The sequence below is a fragment of the Danio rerio genome, chromosome 19 (genome assembly GCF_052040795.2).
Source record: "Danio rerio strain M-AB ecotype USA chromosome 19, GRCz13ab, whole genome shotgun sequence".
Classification (NCBI taxonomy): Eukaryota; Metazoa; Chordata; class Actinopteri; order Cypriniformes; family Danionidae; genus Danio; species Danio rerio.
Genome location: NC_141039.2, coordinates 35335627 through 35350000, shown reverse-complemented (window position 1 = coordinate 35350000; position 14374 = coordinate 35335627). Strand labels below are relative to the sequence as shown.

At 35.1% G+C, this 14374-nt stretch overlaps 1 protein-coding gene across 2 annotated transcripts in view; it reads right to left on the bottom strand.

Moving 5' to 3' along the window:
• Positions 1–6978, bottom strand: part of LOC147832604 (uncharacterized) — a 142953-nt gene extending 135975 nt beyond the window's left edge. For both annotated transcript variants that reach the window (XR_015516988.1, XM_087295893.1), the window contains exon 1: positions 6808–6978. The gene's annotated coding sequence lies outside the window, so the exon portion shown is untranslated. The remainder of the gene's footprint in view (positions 1–6807) is intronic.
• Positions 6979–14374: the final 7396 nt, after the last annotated feature.

Genomic DNA, 14374 nt, shown 5'->3' with positions numbered 1-14374 from the left:
AGCAATTATCAAACAGATATGTTTGAACATTTTAATATATATTTTTACTTTGGAATATAGTTATATAAAAATAAATGTTTTAAAACACAGATGGTTATAAATAACATCACATTGTTGCTGCATTTTAAGTCCATGAAGACAGTTTTATACAGTGATATTAAACTGATATTAAACTGTCCGAAAACAAACAAAAAACATCTAAATATGCTCAATATGTCTTTTTATTTACATATAAAATCAATTCTTAATAGGACATGTGAAAATTGGACGGATGTGTATCACTAATTGAAATAAACATTAAAATTTATGTATATAATTGTCCATTTTAAAAGCGTATTCATGTATATAGCTAGCTGAATTCATGAATCATTTGGTGGCACTTCCTCCTACACACTATAAGCTGTTTTAAATCAATGATACTGTTTGCTATCCTGACTCGCACCTCTCAGAATTGCCAAATTGTACAGAAGAGCTGGTCAAAGGTTAAATGTTAGTTATTGACCTTTAAGACTCATCCACAATGAAGAGGTTACCATTACAAACATATTCTTAAATAAAGCAGATTTACAGTAAATGTTCAGGACAACCCTCAGGAAAGTCACAGACAGATACAAAGTATCTGTCTTCTAGTCACAGTTTCCTTACTTGAATCCAAAGGATCCTCATAAAAGCACGAGGTTTCAGTATGGTTGGTTCTGTGGGTAAGATAAAAGATGACTCAAGAGCTGGGCATTGGTGTAATGAAGAGGAAAGGGCTATGAACCCAGATGAATGTGCTCAGTATATGTATCTTTAAAGAAGAGAACTATATGACAATAGCACTACTGTATGGGTAGAGTGTCCTATAAAGGTCTCCTCGTTTTGGGGGTGGACGTTACCTCTGAATTGCAGGCATAATGGCGATACGCTTTCTGAAAGGCTCTTTATAAACAAAGGCTAGAGGGTATGCAAAATGTCTGTCTCATGCATGCAGCACATGGGGGAAAGCTGACACGAGTGCACAGAGTTCATATTGCACTGTGAATTATGTATTTGTGACACAAACCTCAAGGCACGACCGTGAGGGTTTAGTGGTTAAAATTCGTTGTACAAATGAGCATGTGTAAATATGTACATTTTAAGTGTGTGAACAGAAGTGAATAAAGATTACTCTTTCTTATTTACATAAGTGGTGGATTTTCTTATGTGAAAACTTCTTTCTAAAAGTAGATTGCATATTTTTAATTGTTAAATCCAAATTATGCAATATAAATATCCCTAACCTGCCTAGTTAACCTAATTAATCTAGATAAGTCTTTAAATTTCCCTTTAAGCTGTATATAGGTGTCTTGAAAAATATCTATTAAAATATTATGTACTGTCATTATGGCAAAGATAAAATAAATCCGTTATTTGAAATGAGTTATTAAAACTATTATGTTTATAAATGTGTTGAAAAAAAAATATTTTCATCAAACAGAAAAAAATAAACAGGGATGCTAATAATTCTGACTTCAAATATATAACTACAAAACTCCAAAAAAGTTCCATGCGCTAAATTTATGTTAAGATAACATAAATAAATTAATTTAACTTATCAATTTTTACAAATTTCAGTGGATTGAACATAAATAGTTAAGTAGTCCCCAAATAACCTCATGAGTTGTGTTGTTTCAGCTCATTTTAAATAGGTAGTTTGAACAAACAGCAAATGTCATTATTTAAATGTACTTATAATATTAATTAAATAAATCCCAGCAAACACAATGTCATAAGACATTAATAATAGGTTAGATTTAGGTCGCCAGCATCTAAGGACTATGTTATTTTGACGTCCAATAATGATGTGAAATGAGTTGATATTTTGTTGATTATAGGTTGTGTTGAAATGTGACCAAATCCAATGGTGAGCCAACATAAACCTAAACCAATGTCATATTGATGTCAAATACTGACATTTATTCATAAGGTATGGCAATCATAATCCAACGTCTGATAGACGTCATATTGGTAACTTCCACCCAGCATCAAGCTGTAACATTAGACATTGATATTTCATTGCTAAAAGTTTTTAGGTTGTGTTGGAAAGTAACCAAAATGCAATGTCTATCCGATGTTGGACATTGATGTCAGCCTGATGTTGGGTTCTGACTACAACCTGATTTTCATTTCCAAACAAAATGCAACAACCCACGACGCTGGGGTACACTGTAATAAAATTCAGGGTTCCACACAATTCATTTATTTTGTCCCAACACAAATCAACTAAGTTAACATAACAAATTTTTGTGAATTGAACATAAAAATCAGATTCCAAAATAAAAACATCCAGAACTGGATATTGCTTTAAGCTTATACTAAATAAGCAGTTTGAACAAGCAGCAAAAATGTTTTTTGAGTGTACAACATCAATCTGATGTCATGTTGAAGTCCTGTACCTGCTGGGATCACCTAAATATACTTAAGGGAAATTCACTTGTTTGTCACAGTTAGATACACTTTTATTATTGTAGACTGTAAATAATCTGTAAATTAACAGTTTGATGTATTTAGTGATTTTTTTTCTCATTAGTTTATACTTTGAATTGCTTTACGGAATCCTGAGGTTTCCTTCAACAACTTTTGATGTTTAAAGTTTAAAAATGTTACCTTTATTAACTTTTTAATAGTTTTAGGTGATATAGTATATGGGTTGGTGTTGTGAATTATTGTAGAAAAAATGTTAATAAACTGCAAGCACTTTTCTGATATTTTACATAATTTTTAATTCTCTATTCAATATATTACTGTTTTACAATATGTTGTTTCAAACTACTATAATGTCAATAAAAGTCACTCTGTTCAACTACAAACTTGAATTTTCAACATATGTAGACAGAGCAAAAACCAAGGTCATTTATTCATTCATTTTCTTTTCGGCTTAGTCCCTTTATTAATCAGAGGTCGCCACAGCGGAATGAACCGCCAATTTACGCAGATGATGCCCTTCCAGCTGCAACCCATCACTGGTAAACATCCATATACACTCATTTACACACATTAACTACGGCTAATTTAGTTTATTCAATTTACCTATAGTGAATGTCTTTGGACTGTGGGGGAAACCGGAGCACCAGGAGGAAACCCATATGAAGACGGGGAAAACATGACAACTGTTAATTAACACACATTATTTAGTGTATGTTTGCATAAATGTAATTTATAATCATAATAATTCTTTATTTTAACCATAATATGTTATATTTAAAGCTTGTATATTTTACATGCATTAAATTGTATAAGTAATACAAATCAATGGTGTTTTTGCTATCAGTAAGTTAATGTTATCATTTTTATAAATAAACTGAATTAGTTTTTGTTTTTATTTTCTGTTTTGGTTTTCATTTTAGTGAAACTTTTAACATTTTTTTTCAGCAATACTTTACCCACATTTTGAAGAAAATGTTGCAATTATGAAGTTACACAAACATGTATTTAAGTGGGTGAAGTATACATTTTTTAAAAATGTTGGGTTCCAACACAATTCCTTCATGTTGTCCCAAAGGTTAAGTTAACTTAACTGTTTTTATGAATTTAAGTGGATTGAAAATAAAACAATAAACTTGACTTGTCCACCAAAAAAAAAAACTCAAGAATTGTGTTGATTCAGCTCATTTTAAGTAAGTAATTTGAACAAATAGCAAAAACATTTTTTTTTGTGTGTGTATTCTATAATATTATTTCATAACATCCCCTTTTTCTGTGTGCTTACTTTTCAACTCAACCTCTGTCCTAGAGTGCTGAATTCAGGCCAGAATGAAAGAGAAAGCTTAATGAGCAGTTTGACCTGAGAGTCAGGTAGTTCCGCCCCCTCCACTATGACATCACACTATCTTGCGTAAGGGCCTGATTGGGTATCAACAGAGTCGCTGGAGCGTCTCTGTTGTTGGGCTACTGCCAAAGAGCGTTGCACGCCATGGAAGCAATTGCCAAACATGTCGGAGCCGGCCTTGGGTGACGCTCTTATAAAAAGTGCCACTGTTCGTGCACTACTCATATTATCTTGACACTAGTGACATTATGAGTCACTACAGAGTGCATGAAGTTGTCTCGGAATCAAAAGATGATGTGATGGGATAAGGTCACATTTAAGGGCCTGTTAGCGGCTTAGTTTTGATATGCAGTCAGGCTTTTGACGTGGTGATAGATAAAGGGGTGTAAAGTGGCTCTGTAACAACCTGCGTCACAACGTGTCAAATGCATGGACTATTAATCCGCCTGAAGTGATGGTAATGCCGTCAGCTATCAGTGGCAGGACTGAACTGTCTATAGAGACTTGATTTGAAGATTTACAAGAGCACCCCCGGAGCCATTTGCGATGTATTTAGTTTACCGACAGTACTGGTTTAAAGACAGTTTGCTGTTATTAATGTCAGATTCTAGAGTTCTGTGCAGAAATAAAAAGAGCTGGTGATCAAAGAGTGAAACTAATCCAATTGTTTATGTATTATTGCATAAATCTGGAGAGTTAACATTCGAAACAACTTTACAAAGTCTTTCAAATCCGACTTGAGTTAAAGCAAAAGGCTTGATCGTGTTCAGTAAATTATAAAGCAAAAGCAACAATGACTTAAGACTTGAGACAATTAAGACAATGACAAAGACTTAATGCACATTCCCAAAAACGTTTCTGAAGGTCTTATTATTTATGGAACACAATACATCAATGTGTTCTTTAAATGTTCATTTATGAGGTGAAATTGAATTTAATAAACCTTTATAAAGCAAAAAAGTACCAAAAGTAAAGTAAATATTATGATATGTTTATTAGAAATTTACAAAATTACACGAGAATGTGATATAAAAAGTCTTGTTTTCTGTGAAATTTACCACGATAAAATGAGTTTGATTAAAACAGAACAATCTAGACTAAAAATGTATTTCAAAATTAAACAAATAAGTAATTTCATACAGTATTGACAGAGGTTTTTGTTTGTTTAAATCGACATGCTGTTCTCATTGATGTAAAAGAAAATGTTATTTCTTTACTTTGTATCTCAGGTAAATCTTACTTAAGGATGTTTAGAAATATTCAGAGACAACTTTACTGAGGAAGGTGTTAACCTTTTTGCAGGGGATGTTAAATTTACAGTTTTTCTCAGTCGCTTTGGTGCATTTCCCACAACACGTTTTACATTTGCACAACAGTTAATGCATTTCTCAATACAATTAGTCTTTTGTGCACATCCTAGTAGCAGTTTCTCAGTCCTTCCAACAAATTGCAAATGCATTTGGACATGCATTAATTGCTTTCATACAACTCTCTGCTGTTTATAACATTATCATTTGCTTATGCCATGTCAGTCAAAATTAACTAAACTTGTGAATGCTGAATAGTCATTCCATATAAAACTAATAGTCCTCATTTCATTACATACAAAAATGTTGAACTAGTTGTCAAAATCTGTCAAGCTAATTTTTTTTAATGTATATTTTTTTTCCTGAAAATGTCTTTTACATCGAACAATTTCATGAATGATTTACAGACCTTTGAATATTGTAGGTTCAGTTCCAAGATGTACTGCAATTATGTGTACAGTTGTGCACTGCTCTACCTAAAGGAAGTTTATGTTTGTCGTAAATAAGGGTGTATTTATTCTTTTGCACAATGCTGTGAATAAATTAGAATTGTAAAGAGCATATGCAGTAAAAATGTGAAACACACATATTCAGTGTCCTGTACTCAGATACCTCACTAAATGCATTGATGGCTAACTTTACTGTGGTTTTCGAATGGCTGTGCAAATAGTATACAGTGCTGTCTTGAGCATTTTCAGGAAGTGTCACCAACATCTGATTTTTTTGCATTGGAAAAATGTGCAGAATAAACTGTCATAATAAAAACATGACAAAACCATCTTGTTCATAAACAATGGTGTCAGGACTTTTCATCTTGATGACACCAACACTTTCATTGATGTCAATACTTGCTATCCATTTTGAGAAGTTGTGCCACGCTTTTGCAAATTATCAACTGGGTTTTGCAGTTTGTACTAATTGTTTTGAGAAATGCATTAACTGTTGTGCAAATGTAAATAGTGTTGTGAGAAATGCACCAAAGCAACTGAGAAAAACTGTAATGCCACGACTTTATGAATTTAACAATTTCTGCTCTCATTTAAAGTCTTAAACTGTAGAACTGCAACTTTTAAAAACTTTTTAATGTCCAGCGGCAGAATTCATTCATATTTACAAACATTCATACTTCATTATCAGTGTTTTGTCACACTCGTGTGGAGATGTTAGGTACTACAAATATACGTTTTACAAATATTAATGATAATTGAAATCGTGAAAAATTATGAACAGAATTTTAATAGAATAAAAAATCAAAATAGTTTAGAAAACAATTCAAGAATGGATTAAATAAACTTTCCAGAGAATGGATTAGATAAACTTTCCAAATATGCAAAAATGCACAGATAAAACGTGCAGTTCTAAGCACACATGACATCAGTACACCACCAGAGGCCAGTATTTCAGCAAAAGCTTATGGTTGTTGTCAGCCTCAGGCCTGTTGAACAGATGGTTTGATAGTTCTCCGTGCTAAGTGCAAGCATCTGTTTCACGGTCTGTTTCATATATCCACGAATCCAAAACATTCACCCACACAACACGAAGATTTACTATTTAAATTGATATATTGTCAGCTTTAGTTAGTGTTTTTTATGGGGGTTAAAGGTTTGAATCAAACTTGTGAAGCTAACCCCACCATTTTGAAACTTACAAAACTTTAGTCACAAACATTTACTTAAAACGTACAAAACTCTGCTATTTAAGCCAGCCTACCTGAGGTTTAAACGTGATTCAGATGGTCTCTGTCACCTCATGCTCACATCACATTAAACATACTGAAGTCCTGTGTCTTAGAAAATATGTTGCCTTCTCTAAACTGTAATCATGCGGTTAATTAAACCGCCATGTCTGGTTTAGCTCAATGGTTAATTGACAGGTGAGGGCGGGGCAGTAGCCTACTTCTTGGTCTTAGAAAGTGCTCGACAACATGAGTGCATACTTCGAATCCAGAGAGAAGGCCTTATATGCGCCCTCAAAAAAGTTTTGACTGCGTTTACTCATATGGTTTACACTCATATTGTAGCATTAGATTAGATTTAAATGTTATTAAAATACAACAAAATATTAATATAATTGGTAAATTTAGTCTTAGTTACAAATACGCAAAAACTACCATCAACGAATCTGTAGCCTAACCATTTAAGGGTTATAATGGAAATTGTACAAGTTTTACTGGACATCATAATGATGGTCTTTTTTTTTTTTTTTGGCAATGTGTTGCCTTCTTTTTGGCATGTTAAAACCACTAAATCCTACATGTCCCAACACAGTATAGCATTTAAATTTAGCTTATTAATTGAGGTTTTTTAACTTGTGTTGATGGTTTATAATGTTTTAATGGTCACCTTTTTGCTGTGAGGCATCTGTGCCGACCACAAAAAAAATAAAAAATAAAATAAAAAATGTATTATAATGTATTATAACTATAAACAAATCACTTCCTATCCATCTGAGATTTCTGTGTATAAAGGCTTCAATTTTAATTAATAGTATTGCAGTAAAGAAGACTACATATGAACATGAGTCTATTAATACTTTCTGATAAAGCATTTTCAGAAAGGGTGATCTATGCTTTCAGACAAAAAATAACCGAACCATCACAGAAGTTTTAATAGTTTCCAACATAAACACGACTAAAAGTTAACCATTAAAACATTACATTTTGCAAGTTTTAGGGAAATACTCCAATAGTATTTAGTGTCTTAAACATGCTACAAATACAAGGAAACAAAACAATTACCAATTTTCATTAAAACTAATACATTTGCCTTTAAAACCATCACAATTTCTTTGAGGATTTTCTTTTGATTTTTAAAGAATTATTTGATAGGTGCACATTCAACTGCCTTCAAGAAACAGTTGGCAGTTGATTCTTGGCAGAATCAGGATGAGCCTTCAAGAAACAAATGGTCAACATGTCATCACTTACAGTAAAAAATTATTCAAATTATATAAATACTCAAAAACTCAACTACATTTGCAGATTAATTTGCTTTTTAGTGTTTACAGAATGGCTTTATTTTAGCTTACATTGGCAGAAACAACAACAAATGAAGCTTCTGTCTAAATCAACACTCATCGGCCACTTTATTAGGTACACCTTACTAGTACTGTTTGGAACCTCTTTTGCATTCAGAATTGCCGTAATGTTTCATGGCATAGATTCAATAAGGTACTATAAATATTCCTCTGAGATTTTGGTCCATATTGACATGATAGCATCACGCAGTTGCTGCAGATTTGTCAGATGCACTTCCATAATGTGAATCTCCTATTCCACCACATCTAAAAGTTGCTCTATTGGATTGAGATCTGGTGACTGTGGAGGCCATTTGAGTACAGTGAACTCATAGTCATGTTCAAGAAATCAGTCTGAGAGAAATTGTGCTTTATGACACGGCGCGTTATCCTGCTGGAAGTAGCTATCAGAAGATGGGTAGCCACATTGTGGTGGGATGTGATCAGCAACAATATTCAGGTAGGCTGTGGCGTTGACACCATACTCTAATGGGCCCAAAGTGTGCCAAGAAAATATCTCCCACACCATTACACCACCAGCCTGAACCGTTGATACAAGGCAGGATGGATCCTTACAGATTAGCAGTTTCAGAAGTACGTACTCATCTAGCACCAACAACCATTCCACATTCAAAGTCACCTTTGGTCCTCATTCTGATGCTCGGCTTGAACTGCAGCAGATCGTCTTGACCATGTCTACATGCCTAAATGCATTGAGTTGCTGCCATGTCATTGGCTGATTAGAAATTTACGTTAACGACCAGTTGGACAGGTGTACCTAATAAAGTGGCCAGTTGGCATATACTAGAAATGGCCTAAACATGCTATAAGCGCTTAGCTATTAATTACCAAATGATTGGAAAACTCACTGACAGCGTATTAAATTAGCTTAAAATCTATTTTTATGTCCTTATCTACCCTTTCCTCAGCATTTATGCTTTTCTGCTTCATACAAAATATGATTCAGCGTCTCTAATATTTCAAAAGGCTTTTTGTCTCCTGCGAGTGACAAATAACATAGGGAATTTTGCAACAAATCTGAGAGGGAGCTAATCTTTTAATAATCTTACAGTGCTGCGAATGTGAGCTGCTGTACAGGCTTGTTCTCCCTCAATGAGATCACGGGTTTGACAGAGCTCTGTTGGCTCGCTTATATCATTACCCTCCTGGTGGAAGTGAAACTTTCAGAGCAGCCATAATTTCGCTAGCGCCCAGACAGATGACGTTTGAGTCACACTCATCATTTTATTACATCTCCCGCTAAATGTCATGTTCATTTTTGCTCGCTCATTCATCAGCCTTCACATCTGTTAATAGAGCGACTGGAAATCATGCACACCACTGGGATTGTAACGCTGAAAAGAGAACAGAGAAACTACATGTTGAGCCTGTTTTCCAACCCCAGCGTGACTGATTTTAGATTAAAAGAGAATGTTTTTAATAACAGCATTTTTTTAGGATTATGAGAAAAATGAAAATTCATGCCGTTCCATCCTCCTATGGCCTTTTGTTCATCTTAGAAACACAAATTATGATATTTTAGATGAAATCCGAGAGCTCTCTCATCCTCCATAGACAGACATTTAAAGTCCAAAAAAGGAACCAAAATCATCCCCAAAACATCCAATCAATCATTAGTCTCTTTCACACTGTCACAACCAGCGATCGCTCCCCAGAGGATCGCTGGTTCTCACACGAACTCAGAACTACATTTCCACATTTCCCAGGACTACATTTTCATACATGCACTGCTCCCAAACACGCACGCCTGCTCACTCATGTATCCTGATTGCATCACCAGCTGAGCCTTGTTCACAGACTGATTACATCCCATTCATAAGCCACTCTCTCACGCTACCAGTTTGCCGAGTCTTGTTTCCCTGTGTACATTACAACGCGGTTCCCTGTCTTGTTTCTCTGTGTTTAGACCCTACCCTCGTTTCCCAGTTATCCTGTTTAGCCGCCTGCCTTTTGACCATTTGCCTGTTTGAATGTTTACGATTCTGGACTGCCTTTATATACCTGTTTGCACCTGATGACCATTGCTTGCCTGACTTTTGAATAAACTGCATATTGGATCCTACCTCCTGTGGTCTCCTGTCACTCCACCCCAGTCCTGGTAACACACACATACAGACCTTTCCGGAAAATGATGGGCAATTTTCCAGAAGGGGATCTTGTGTGAACAGGCCCTTTTTGAAAATACCGGTAAACTGGTTTCTGCAATTTTTCGGAGAAAGAAGTTAATGGTTATTTGCCAGAATGCTGCTCTGTGTGAACACAGAAGGAAAATTCCTGTAAAGAGTGTGTTAACGTTTAGAGAGTGCTGACCTGAGACGTCTGCTGTAGAAAATCAGAATATTCAGACGCATTCACATCCACAGCTTATCAAAATAAAAGCATTCGAATATTTTTCCAGACACATTTAGCTGCTAGTTGTTTGTCAGATAACGTTTTTATGTTCCTTCTTAATGCCAACTGGGGGAAAAAAAATCGATAAAATGATTATGATTAACTGCTGTTTTTTTTACCTTCAAGCTCTGCATTAGTTGCTTGACGCATGTGCACGTAAGGAGTGAGCGCCAGCACACACAGATATTATTTACATCTCAACATGCAAAAGTGTTCCTCAAAATGTTTCATCGAAGTTGTGCACAATACTTATTCATCCACAGAATTTCTAATGTAGTCAAATGTGTAGACATTTAGCTGTGGTTTGCAATTCTTTCTTCGAAACTCTCTAAGAATAAGCAGCTGCATGAATGCTAAAGCTTTAAATAAAAGTGAAACCATCAACAAAAGGCAGACCCCGTCTATTTTACAAATACAAGCGCAGCCATTTAGAGCCCATTTATGGTTAATGATGTCAAATTTACCAATGTTTTGAAATGGATGTGTGATTGGTCTTTTGCGGACAACTTCTGGAACGTCCGTGTCTGTGTGAAAAGCGATTTGTGAAGTTTATTTATTAACTTATTTCGAGAAGAGCACATGCTTATGATTGAACACAGCTGGTCATTCATTACCCAATTCATGATTCACCAATCAGACGATTCCTAAGTCACTATAAATAACCTACGTTCTATTTCACAGCCATCTTGATTTTGAAGAATCCCCCTTCCACCCCTACTCCCCCTCCTTTCCTAGATGGATGGCACGGTGGCCCAGTGGTTAGCACTGTTGCCTCACAGCAAGAACATCAATGATTCTAGTCCTTACCCAACCAGCTGACGTTTCTGTGTGTTTACACGTTCTCCCCATGTTCATGTGGGTTTCCCCTGGGTCCCCGAGTTTCCTCCCACTGCCCAAAAACTTGCAACCTAAGTTAATTGCCTAATCTAAATCAACACCATAGACATGCTCCTAGTAAGTAGTTATCTCTTAAGAGCAATCACTATCTGTTCATTAGCTACTACAACAGGGGAGTTTTAAGATCTACCTGAACTCAAACTCCCCTCTTGCCCTGCAACGGGAGGAAGCCCCGGGCTCGAGGATCTTTTAAGCTCAGGGCTCTCTCCTGGGACAGCATGCCAAAACACACTTTATAATCAATCATCTGCGAAGTGTGAACTCTTGATATATAAATTTACCGGTAAAGTCATTCTGGAAATTTTCCAGATATTTACTGGTATTAGTGTGTGAAAGGGGCTAATGTTTTCCACATCAGGTCAGAGTGCACGTTTACTACATGCCAAGTATTTGCTGCTGGTTCTACACTGTAAATACTAACACAATCACACAGCAATTCGTAACTTTTTGATTTAGTGGCTAATTTTTATTACTCTTACAATTCAGTACGATTTGTTTATCCCCTAATGACAGTTGGGTTTAGGGTTGGGGTTTAGTGCTACGCCTGCTTTTAAAAATCGTACACTTTCGTACAAGTTCAGTCGTTTGAATTCATATGAATTAGCCACTGAACTGACAAAACGTAAAATAGTTACCTTTCCTCATGAGATCAGGCTGGTAAAAACAGTTAACTCAAAATTGCAAGGCAACTTGCTGCACGGCTTTTTTGACTTGACTCAACTTTGAACCCAAGTACTACACATGATTCAATTTAAGTTAACTAAAAAAAAGCTTAGCAGCAAGTTGCCTTACAGATTTAAGTTGAGCCAACTTTTGTTACAGTGCACATTGATGACCTAATGAGGACAAGAAACCATTAGCTTTTGGTGCACATAAGTTTCCTTTGAGCTTTGTATTATTAGAGTTGAACTACTGAAGTCCCATGGAAAGTTTTCACAATGTTTTTTTGGTTCCTTTTTGAACATCTTGAACCATTGCTGTTTATGAAGCATGTGGGAGCTCTCGAATTTTATCTAAAACATCTTAATTTGTGCTCCGAGATAAACGAAGGTGTCAAGGTATTGGAATAACATGAAAGTGAACAAGGCGGCACGGTGGCTCAGTGGTTAGCACTGTCGCCTCACAGCAAGAAAATCGCTGGTTTAAGTCCTGGCTGGGCCAGCTGGTATTTCTGTGTGAAGTTTGCATGTTTTCCATGTGTTCAAGTGGATTTCCTCTGGGTGCTCTGGTTTCCCCCACAGTCCATAGGCATGCGGTATAGATAAATTGAATAAGCGAAATTGGCCGTATAGTGTATGATTGTGTGCGTGGATGTGAGAGTGTATGTGTGTTTGCCAGCTCTGGGTTCCGGCTGGAAGGGCATTTGCTGTGTAAAACACATGCTGGAATAGTTGTCTGGTCATTCAGCTGTGGCAACCCCTAATAAATAAAGGACTAAGTTAAAGAAAAATGAATGAATGAATGAATGAATGAATGAATGAATGAATGAATGAATGAATGAATGAATGATGGTGAGTGATTAATCCCAAAAATGTTGGGATGAACAAACCCTTTAACCCTTTTCCAACCATTGAACATTGGAATTGCGTTGATGCCACTGATGAGTTTTTATGGCAATCCAAGTTTTAGGTATATTACGGTAAGGGAGGCTCTATAGCACATGTTCTGCATAGGTTATGGGACTTCTGGGTGCAAAGTATAAGAAGATCAGAGAAAGTGTACACTGGTTGTCTTACATTTTTAAACTGAATCAGATTAACCTTATGAGTCATTTGAACTTATTATATTAAACTTAAAACAGTTTTCCTAACACCTTTAAATGAAGTTGGAACATGACTAACTTGGATAAATAAGTTGCAATTAGCTAAAAAAAAAAAACCTATGTTGTCATGACTAATTGATCACAATATTTTTCATTTTTTAAAACTGTTTTAAAACTTTTAACACGTTTTAATCTGTTTTATTAATTTTAAATATTTTATTTATTTTTATTTTTTTGTTTCTTTTATTCTTGTTTATGTAAAGCACTTTGAATTACCATTGTGTATGAAACGTGCTTTATAAATAAACTTGTCTTGCCTTGCCTTATAGAGTAGATCAAATTGCATGTAAAAAAATAAAATAAAATAAAAGTTAAGCTTTTGAAGAGGAGAAAATTTGAAGAACTTTCCTTTGGCTTACTTCCCTTTTTTATAAGGGTTCATCACAGAAAATTAGTTTCTCTTTTTTATTGAAAATATTGCATTTTGGATGAAAGGTGTCTGCAGTCAGGTGGTGATAAAACATGAGCACATAAAGAAAGAATAAGCTGCTTTTTGTTGTTGTCATTGTTGTTTAATATGCCTGGTTCTTTATTTTGATATATAATATCATATATTCATAGATAAATTCCGAAGGTCATAAAATTTAGTTGAAATCATAAAAATGCTGCAGGTGGCTGGCAACGTACAAAATAAAAAATCTGGAGGGGAAAAAGTTAAAGATATTAATCATGATGTTGACTAAGGGAGCTTTTGATCAATCATTATGGGACCGAGAGGGAATATTATTCAAAAATTTTTGCTGAAATGATGTTTATGTAACTTAATTGCTTTATTTGTAACCGAGGTATGCACTTTTCTCAGTAAATAAATGTTGGGAATCTGTTCAAGATGTTAATCTCATGCCACTAGCACTTAAGTGAGTGAAATTATGCAGTTTTCTAAGCAAGAAAACAGTATGTGGCCCTAACGTGTTGTACTTGAACAAAAAAATAAAAAGATTATTTTTTTAATATTTAAAGAGGTGCACAAGGAGCACTAAAGCTGAATGCTGTGCTGCATAAGAATATAAACAAGTTTTCTTTGTTCAGGCGGTAATAACTTTTCACTATATTGCTGTTTTATTCAAATGGTGTGCTCTTTATCGAGAGTAAATTGGACATGTTGTTGGATGTATTGAATGTCACACAGTG